The following is a 9,319-nucleotide window of genomic DNA, read 5'->3' as shown; positions in this document are numbered from 1 at the left end:
TATTGAAGGAGAGCTTAGCGAGCAATTCAGGACAATCAATGTTACCATTTAAAATATTAAGTATATAAATAATATCAATTTTTTTTTTATTCTACGTCGGTGGCAAACAAGCATACGGCCCGCCTGATGGTAAGCAGTCTCCGTAGCCTATGTACGCCTGCAACTCCAGAGGAGTTACATGCGCGTTGCCGACCCTAAACCCGCCCCCCCCTCGTTGAGCTCTGGCAACCTTATTCACCGGCAGGAACACAACACTATGACTAGGGTCTAGTGTTATTTGGCTGCGGTTTTCTGTAAGGTGGAGGTACTTCCCCAGTTGGGTTCTGCTCTAGATCTGGAACGACATCCGCTGTGCTGCGCCCTACCACACAAAGCGAGATGACATTCACAATGCCCATACCTCTCTTATGGACGTAGTTTAAGGACGTACCCGGGTCCATATATCTATATATCTGCAATATATGTTAATATTTTATTTGCAGCCGTTATCACACTACCACAAGAGCGTGTTCACGAGCCACACCGTTTTGTGTCTCCCGGAAGAGCTGCCTGTCGAAGAGGAGTCGCTTCTTACACAGGTAAGTTATTTAGTATTTATTTAGTGTTATTCTTATATTATTATTATTAGATCCTCAGCCTGAGGCGACATTATACCTACCTATTACAGTGTTAGACCCCATGTCCAATCATTGTAATCCTGGTACGACAGGTCTATATTTACTTGGCTTGCAACCCTTCGTTTCCCGTCCTCTATAGTAATGTACTAATAATTAAATATACATACATATTAATTTATGTACCCAGTGCCAGTGCAAAAAATACTACGACTATGAAGGACAATTAACCAGAGAGCTTGTTGAAACAAAAAGTGCATGCGCTTAAACGAGAGCTTGGTTTGAGCCTGTCTGATGTTGTACGTCAAGGATGCATTCTGTTTTAACCTTTTTTTTTTTTTTTTTTACCTTTTGAACGCCACGCCTATCGTACGCGGTGCGTAATCGTGAACCTTGTCGGTACGCATGAAGGTTGATACTGGGCTGTAGCCGCGCGCGTCATATGTATTTATTTTAAATTTATTTATGAACCTATTTTATGTAGTTTATTTCTCATTGTTTGTAGTTTCTATTTACTTATTACACTTATGTCTTATAAACTTTACACTTATGTGGTTTTGCACTGCCCAATAACTTTATTTCTAGCCACTGAATCGCTATCTGAAGGTTGTCTGGAAGAGATCGCTCTTTAGCGATAAGTCCGCCTGTTGTTACCTACTTACTTATGTCCTTTTTTTTGTTTGTAACATGTATGTTTCTTTGTAGTGCACAATAAAGTATTTTATTATTATTATTATTATTTTATAACTGTAACATTTAATTTAATTTAATATGAATTGACATTGTATTGATATTTTTAGCAATTAAGATCGTTGACATATAGTATATTTTCATTATATTTTTCACTTAAATTATTTTACAGATAAAGTTATTTATAACTTAGTGTTTTTGTAAATATGTTCGTTTTTTTTATTCTTTTTGACATTTCGACAATACCTAGGTTGTCCCTAGCTACGTATACATTGACATTTTCTTTTTTGTCGTGACATTTCTTTATTTATTAATTTTATATTTTTTGTTTTAGTGTTAAGTTGACGATCTTTTAGTGAAAGCCTTTGTTTTATCCCTTTGTGTTAAATGGGTGAATTAACTTTTTTTGTTTTGTTATCCTGTCCCGTTGTCCAAGGGACAACAGTGGCACAGTTTGTTTGAAGAGACGTTGTATGCGTTCTATTAACATGCTTAGTAGGGGGCTCATTATGGACATTGGTTATAACTATAACGACCACAAAAACGCAAGTTTAATACATTTAAGTACCATAAAATCAGTATTTCAATGAACTTTTGTCCCCTGGACAACTAATCGTAACCATGGCAACGAGTGACGCTAAAAAGTTGATTCTCCCAAATACTGTGTCTTTTTCTTTAAGAAATAAATAAATCTAATCTAATCTATGACGTCTTTGGCGGTCAAAAGGTTAAAAACGAACGAACATATATCTTTCAGCTGCTCACGTACGAGCCGTCGGAGCGGCTCGGGCGCGGCGGCGCGCGCGAGATCAAACAGCACCCGTACTTCCGCCGCGTCGACTGGACGCAGGTATACCGAGACTGGAGCCTGCCCTCCTGAACATGAGCATTCAAAGGTCTACCACCAAAAAGAATTTGAAATAGAAGTGGATCATCAAAGAAAACATTGCAGCCACAGTAAAACTATAACCTTTCGATTTATGATTAAAACTTTAAGAACGCCATTTGACTTTGACCCTTATTCTTTCACTGATATGTGTTAAATTTGTTAAATATAATAAAAATTGCGCCTTCTTACCGGGCATCGGCTAAAGGTTGTGGCGCCATCGCTCGAAACGATGCCATACCTTTGGCCTTTAATCTATTACATGAGATCTATAACGCCATTTTTTTTCATATTTAACTTAACACTATATCAATGAAAGAATTAGGATCAAATCAAAGTCAAATGACGTTCTAAAAGTTTTAATCGTGTGTCGAAAGATTGCAGTAAATTCACTATGGCTACAAAGTATTCTTTGACAATCCACCCCTATTTCAAATTCTCTTTGTACCTAAACCTATAAAGTTATTACTTTATTTTTCGTAATTCTTAATTCCCGCGGGAACAATATAAGCCTTTGTCCTTTAGTAGACCTGCATGAAATAGGATCTTTTTCAGACAAGTGTGATGGATTACTTGTTAATAATAATAATTCAGCCTATATACGTCCCACTGCTGGGCACAGGCCTCCTCTCATGTGCGAGAGGGCTCGGGCTATAGTCCCCACGCTAGCCCAATGCGGATTGGGGACTTCACATACACCTTTGAATTTCTTCACAGATGTATGCAGGTTTCCTCACGATGTTTTCCTTCACCGAAAAGCTAGTGGTAAATATCAATTACTTGTTACTTAAGTAAATTGACAAGCGCCCATATTGGCGCAATACATCGCAATAATAATAGCGTCGCATGAAATAACTTATGTAAATTCATTTCCTTCTAAATTAAAGAGAGGCTAAAAATAAAATTTGGTCACAACTACACGAAAACGAATCTCTTCAACTTTTATTTTATTTAGATAATTTTTATTTAGATTTTTCTTTACTTATATTTTTTATTGATATTCGTTTATATGCGCTATGCCACACACGATCAGTATTGTCAAGACGTTAGTGTGAAGCCTCACTGGACGCTCGAAGCGGGGCGAGCAGCGTGGCGTCGGGCTCACAACTGCTACGATGGGTAATTCCACGACACTGTAACGTCAGTTACCAATTCTTTCGAGTGTGCATACAATAATTTAGCAAATTTAAATGTATGTCTGTCTAGCGTAGTCCTACAGGTAGATATCTGGATACTTAAATTTGTTTAATTAATGTCAGAATACACAAAAGAATTGGTAACTGACGTTACAGAGTCGTGGAATGACCCTGAGCAGCGTGCACTGTGGCCGCTCCTATACGTTTGCATTTATTTGATATGTACGCCGCACGCCGCCCCGCTGCACGCCCGGCTCGAGCGTCCACTCAGGCCTTACACTTAGTATTAGATCTTTTCAAACTCTTGCCTGTTACAATGTATTTAATATAACTGTAAAGTTAGTACAGTCAACACCTTTGTTACTATACAGGATGGAATAACTATTTGGATCATAAATTTTGAATTTTATTTATTATTATTTAAATCATTAAGCTGAGCAAATTTTGTTTAAAGAAAAGTCTTATTTTTCCTATGTATAATTCACCGATATCATAGAAAAATTAGTAAGCATAAAGTGCTCACCCCATACATCAGTTATCTTACCAAAACGCTTATAATTTTTGTAGTCGACATCTAGCGACAAGTAGGGGATCTATCAGTACTGCTACTTGACAATAGACGTCGCGACGAACGAAAAATGTAATGCTCAACAATTTTCAGCCAATGTTATAACTAGCGTTGGAAAAACCCGGGAAATACGGGAAAATATCCAAATGATTCGTTTTTTTCAAGTTTCTTTCGAAAAAAAAACAATGCAAATTTTAGTTACAATACTTCGAAAAAAAAACGAATGAGTCGAAAAAAACATTTTTTTTTAAACTTCTGTATTTTTCCATATAACTGGGAATTTAACAGGAAGGTTAAGGTTGCACGTCTAATGTGTTGTTTCTGGCATTTTATATATTTGACACTGTCATCGGTCATAAAACAGAAAAAACGAAAAAAAAAAACGAAATTTGTTAAACTTCCCGAAAAACAATTATTTTTTTCCGTTATATCCGGATTAACCGGTACTCTATTTTCAACTCCTGCTTGTAATATTAGTTGTATATGTTGATTCACTATTCGTCAGCCGCGACACTCGTGACATCTAGTGTCAAGTAGCGGTACTGATAAATTCGCTACTTTACGGTACATATCGATTAGGAAAATATTAAGCGTTTTGGTGTGGAGTGAACACTCTATGCAGACTTATTTCTCTATACCGATATTGATTTGGCAATAAAGGAGTTATAGCTTTTTTCACAATCCATAACTCCCGTGGGAACAAAATAGCCCTTTGTCCTTCATTACACCTGCATGAAATAAGATCTTTTTCGAGCAAGTGTGATGAAAATTATATTTCCCTACGTTACCTTCCCGATATGTTTTTCCATCATGTATATGTATTATTGATTATATTAAGCCTTAAATTATGGTCCAAAATATTAATGTTAGTGTTTAATATTAAATTAGAATCTAGTCCTGAAAAAGGGACCTGAATTTGGTCTAGTCTTCAAATTGTACAGACTACGGGCCCTATTCGGAAGTATTACCTATTAATGATATGATATTCTTTGCAATGTTAAGGTCTGTTTATACCCACATACCTGTTAAATGTAAACCAAAATGACATGAATTTATTAGTATTTAGGTTTAGTCTGCTCTCATAACTGACTTGAGAAAAAAACACCGCTCACAACCTCTCTCCGCCCAGAAACCTAAAAAAAGTCGTTCCACGCCATTGTATTTTAAATCTTATCTCAGACAAAATAGAATTGCATTCGTCTTGATAGATTTTGGAGTATAAGTTTTTATTAACTTTCTCTGTCACGCAGAGATAACAGATTAATAAATATAAGGCTTTTAATGTCATCTCCTGAAGTCAAAAAATTACTAAAGACGCGTAAAGTGGAGCAAAATATTGTAACCGCAAGTTTGTTAATTTAAGTTTCATTTCTCCACTAACTAAAGGTTGTCTGGAAGAGATCGCTCTGTAGCGATAAGGCCGCCTGTTGTTTACCTCTATCTTCATGTATTATATGTGTTTCCATGTACATTTCTTTCAGAGGTTGTGCAATAAAGAGGATTTGTATTTTGTTTGTTCATGTAGATGGCGCTGACAAACGTTAGCGTTTGACAAGCTAGTTAGGTCCCGATACTTATGGCGGACTCAGCAGCTGTAGATGGCAGCACTTGCTTTGGCGTAAAGTGTGAATATACATGTTTATGTTTCCAATTCAGGCCACAAGATGGCCGACCCTCCAACGCGCACGGTCCCTATTCACCTGCACCTGGATTTGGGTGAATTACGTAAATATTTTTGAAATGCCGCAGCAAGTGTAGTTTTGAGAGCATTCTAGTTTTTTATGCATAACTTTTGAACGTGCTTAGAATATTATTCTTAAAGTTAATAAAGTTGTATGTAAAATGCATGTAGAGAGAGGTTTCAATTTTTTGAAAAGTTTGTTTTAGAAGTTACTTTATTGACGTGAATCTGAATGGTTAGGTTAAATTAAACTTAACCTTTTCACTTTACGTAATTATATATAAAAAAATCTCACATTACGTTTATTTGTACATTTCCTGCGTCAAAAATGGCGTAAAAAATTTTGGCTTCATTAAATTTGTCAATTGGCGCTTTTATCAAAACTTAGACTTAGAAAAATCAAAAGTGTACTTAAGAACTTAGCTCCTAGTCTCCAAATATTGTCTGTCCACTAAACAGCTACCATTTTTGGCAATACGGCCCGATTCGAAGAATGATTAAGACACGTTTAAGATCTTGGAAACATCTTTAAAAGATCGATAACTAAACGACATGTCAAAATTAACGTTTATTTCGATTCAGCCGATATTTTTAACGTCAAAGTGACATTGGTTGCCCGAATCGAGCTGCTTCTGTCAATTATACGTCATACAAATGATATCTGAATGAGAATTTATCTAAACCAGAACTTATCGTTATTGTATCTCATTCGGCGAATCGGGCCGATATGTACACATAACCTGAACTCCAGAGTGACTGAAGTACAGTAGAATCCGTTTATTATATTATGACTGCTATATATTGACATTGACCGGCCCCTTACTATGAGCATAGAGAAATATTAGTAAAAAAACCGGCCAAGAGCATGTCGGGCCACGCTCAGTGTAGGGTTCCGTAGTTACTCTTTCGTCACAATAAGCTAAACTGGAGCTTAAAGTATAGTAAATTGTTGACCAAGGTATGTAACGGTACCTTTCACCCGAGTTAAACAAATAGGCAAATTTGCATAATCAGTACCTAATTAAAGTAAGTCTTTTTACTATGAAGGGAAAACTTTTTACGATAACTCAAAAACAGCTAAACTGATCATGTCCGCTATAGTTTTCATTTAATGTCTTTCTTAAGCTCTACTTCCACGATTTTTTTCATATTTTTTGGACCTATGGTTCAAAAGTTAGAGGGGGGGGGACACATTTTTTTTTCGGAGCAATTATCTCCGAATATATTCACTTTATCAAGAAATGTTTGTTGAAGACCCCTATTAGTTTTGAAAGACCTTTCCAACGATATCCCATACTGTAGGGTTGAAGCAAAAAAAAAATTTCACCCCCACTTTACGTGTAGGGGAGGTACCCTAAAAGAAATTAAATTTTTAGATTTTATTATACGACTTTGTCGGCTTTATTGATTTATATATCAATGCCAATTTTCAGCTTTCTAGCACTAACGACCACGGAGCAAAGCCTCGGACAGACAGACAGACAAACGGACATGGCGAAACTATAAGGGTTCCTAGTTGACTACGGAACCCTAAAAAGAGTGTTTTAACTCCATACATCACTTCGTACCAGAGCGCGAGTTATTTCATAGTCGACATCTAGCGTCAAGTAGCGAAATTTATCAGTAGTGCTAGTTGACAATAGATGTCGCGACCATCGTAAACTCTAATGCTCAACAATTTTCAGCTAATATTATAGGAACCGTGCGCGTTGGAGGGTCTGCCATCTTGTGGCCCGAATCGGAACAATAAACATGTACATTTACACGTCACGTATTTCTTGTGCATGGTAGGTTCTGCCATCTTGTGGGCTACATCGGAACAATATACATCACATTTACGCCTCGCGCCAAAAAATCTGACTGCTCCTGTGCTGCCTCCTACAGTTCAGGCACGCTCCCTATAACCGGAACTAAATTTTCAATTACTTCCGCGTTTCAATATTAGTTGCAATATTAGTTGCAAATTGTTTCGGCACATTTTTCGTCAGTCGCGATACTTTTGACATCTGGTGTCAAGTAGTACTGATAAATTCACTACTTGATGTTAGATGACGACCACGAAATAACTCGCGTTTTGGTAAGAAAGCCCCAGACAATGGGATAAGGCTTAGGACAAGAAGATTAATTAGATGGAAAACTTAAGATACTAATTCCTTAAAAAAATTATTGAAAAGTAAACACAAATGGGTGGAAAAACAATTAAAAACTTATAAATAAAAAAATTGTCCCAGATCGAGACCGCTTGGCAGGGTGCCCAGAAGGCTGGCTGCATTGCCCCTCTGGATAGCGATGCTTATCCGCTGGGCGAAGTACAGGCCAGCCCGCTGGTCACCCGAAGCCTCTATGAGGCGTTTTGCTAACTCCTTATAGAGGCGGCGCGCGCTAGGCCCCCACGGCCCTAGGGTTAAACTTAAGAAAAATGATCAACTTTGCTTTATATGACATCCGCTTAGTACGACGTGTTGATCAGTTCCCATTGATGTCATTATATGCTGATTCTACTGTACATATTGTAAAGGCTTTAAGTTTCTAGCATTATGTTGTACAATGGCTTGCCAAACAAGATGTTTTCCTTATTCCGGTCCTGAGTTACGTTCGATTTGAATTGTATTTTGAAATGTGGACAGATTTAAACGAAATTGTATCGAAATTCCAAAATTTCCAATTGTAACTAAAGTATTATTAATATTATCATATAAATGTATTTATTGAATAGTGTTAGTACAAATTATAGCGTTTTTATATATTTAATGTATAGATATTGTTAGGTTTAGGTGTTTTGGCTTGATCTCAATTTATTTGCGTGCTGGGATGTAGATGGCGCTTATATTAGTTTTACATTTGGATGAATTATACTATTATGAAATAAGAAGCTTGTTTTATTTGTAAGATTTAATTGTCCCTGACATTGTATCGACACTTCTCATTTCGGGTAGGTGACAATACTTTAACATATATATATATATATGGAAGGTAGAGGTAAGGAATACAATCTCCATAGGCAGAACTGTTACAAAAGTGTCCAGCTGTCAGCTACAAATAAGAGTTCCAAATCTCTCCAGAGTAGCGCTAGAGTAGCTAAGAACGTAGGCGTATTGTGGAAGTGAAATGCGCTGTCTATGATTAGTTTTTTTTTTAAGTAGTCTAAGTATTGTAGCGCCACCTATTTAAGGTTTTTCGACGGATACTTTGGTACATGGAGATTCTATTCCTTGAGATTTAATTACATAATTCCTAAAAAATTACACTTATGTATATTATATGCAAACATTATGAGAACCAATGGGCTTAAAAAAAATGGGCCTTGGCTTGCAATCTTGTGCGCAATAACACTTATTGGGTTCTTGGCGCTGTGGGCACACCTACTTACGTCGTTTTTAGGCGTTCTTGGCGTCAAAGTGCTAAAAAGAATTCATTTTTTTCTCCTTCTCATCACACGCCATCTAGTGAAATTCTTTTGACTTAGGCGCTACGGATGACGCGCGAATCTCCACTTTGGGCGGCAGCGACATCTTGTCATTCTTTTAAGTATAATTTAACTCTGTTTGTAGTATAGTGTACAGAATATTTACATGATAAGTCGCCAACGTCCATACCACGTTGAATACACCGGTTCTCGTCCGATCACCGAAGTTAAGCAACGTCGGGCGAGGTCAGTACTTGGATGGGTGACCGCCTGGGAACACCTCGTGTCGTTGGCTTTTTGCTACTGAATATTTTTTTTGCTTTTAAATAATGTTTATT

At 36.9% G+C, this 9,319-nt stretch overlaps 1 non-coding gene across 1 annotated transcript; it reads left to right on the top strand.

The window, feature by feature from the left end:
* The first annotated feature begins 9,157 nt into the window (after positions 1 to 9,157).
* Positions 9,158 to 9,276, top strand: LOC133516708 (5S ribosomal RNA). The gene has a single exon (XR_009799264.1). It is a non-coding gene; the product is annotated as a 5S ribosomal RNA (ribosomal RNA).
* Positions 9,277 to 9,319: the final 43 nt, after the last annotated feature.

Source organism: Cydia pomonella, chromosome 3 (assembly GCF_033807575.1).
Source record: "Cydia pomonella isolate Wapato2018A chromosome 3, ilCydPomo1, whole genome shotgun sequence".
NCBI lineage: Eukaryota > Metazoa > Arthropoda > Insecta > Lepidoptera > Tortricidae > Cydia > Cydia pomonella.
The sequence above is the reverse complement of the archived record's forward strand: the minus strand, read 5'-3'. Positions and strand labels throughout refer to the sequence as shown.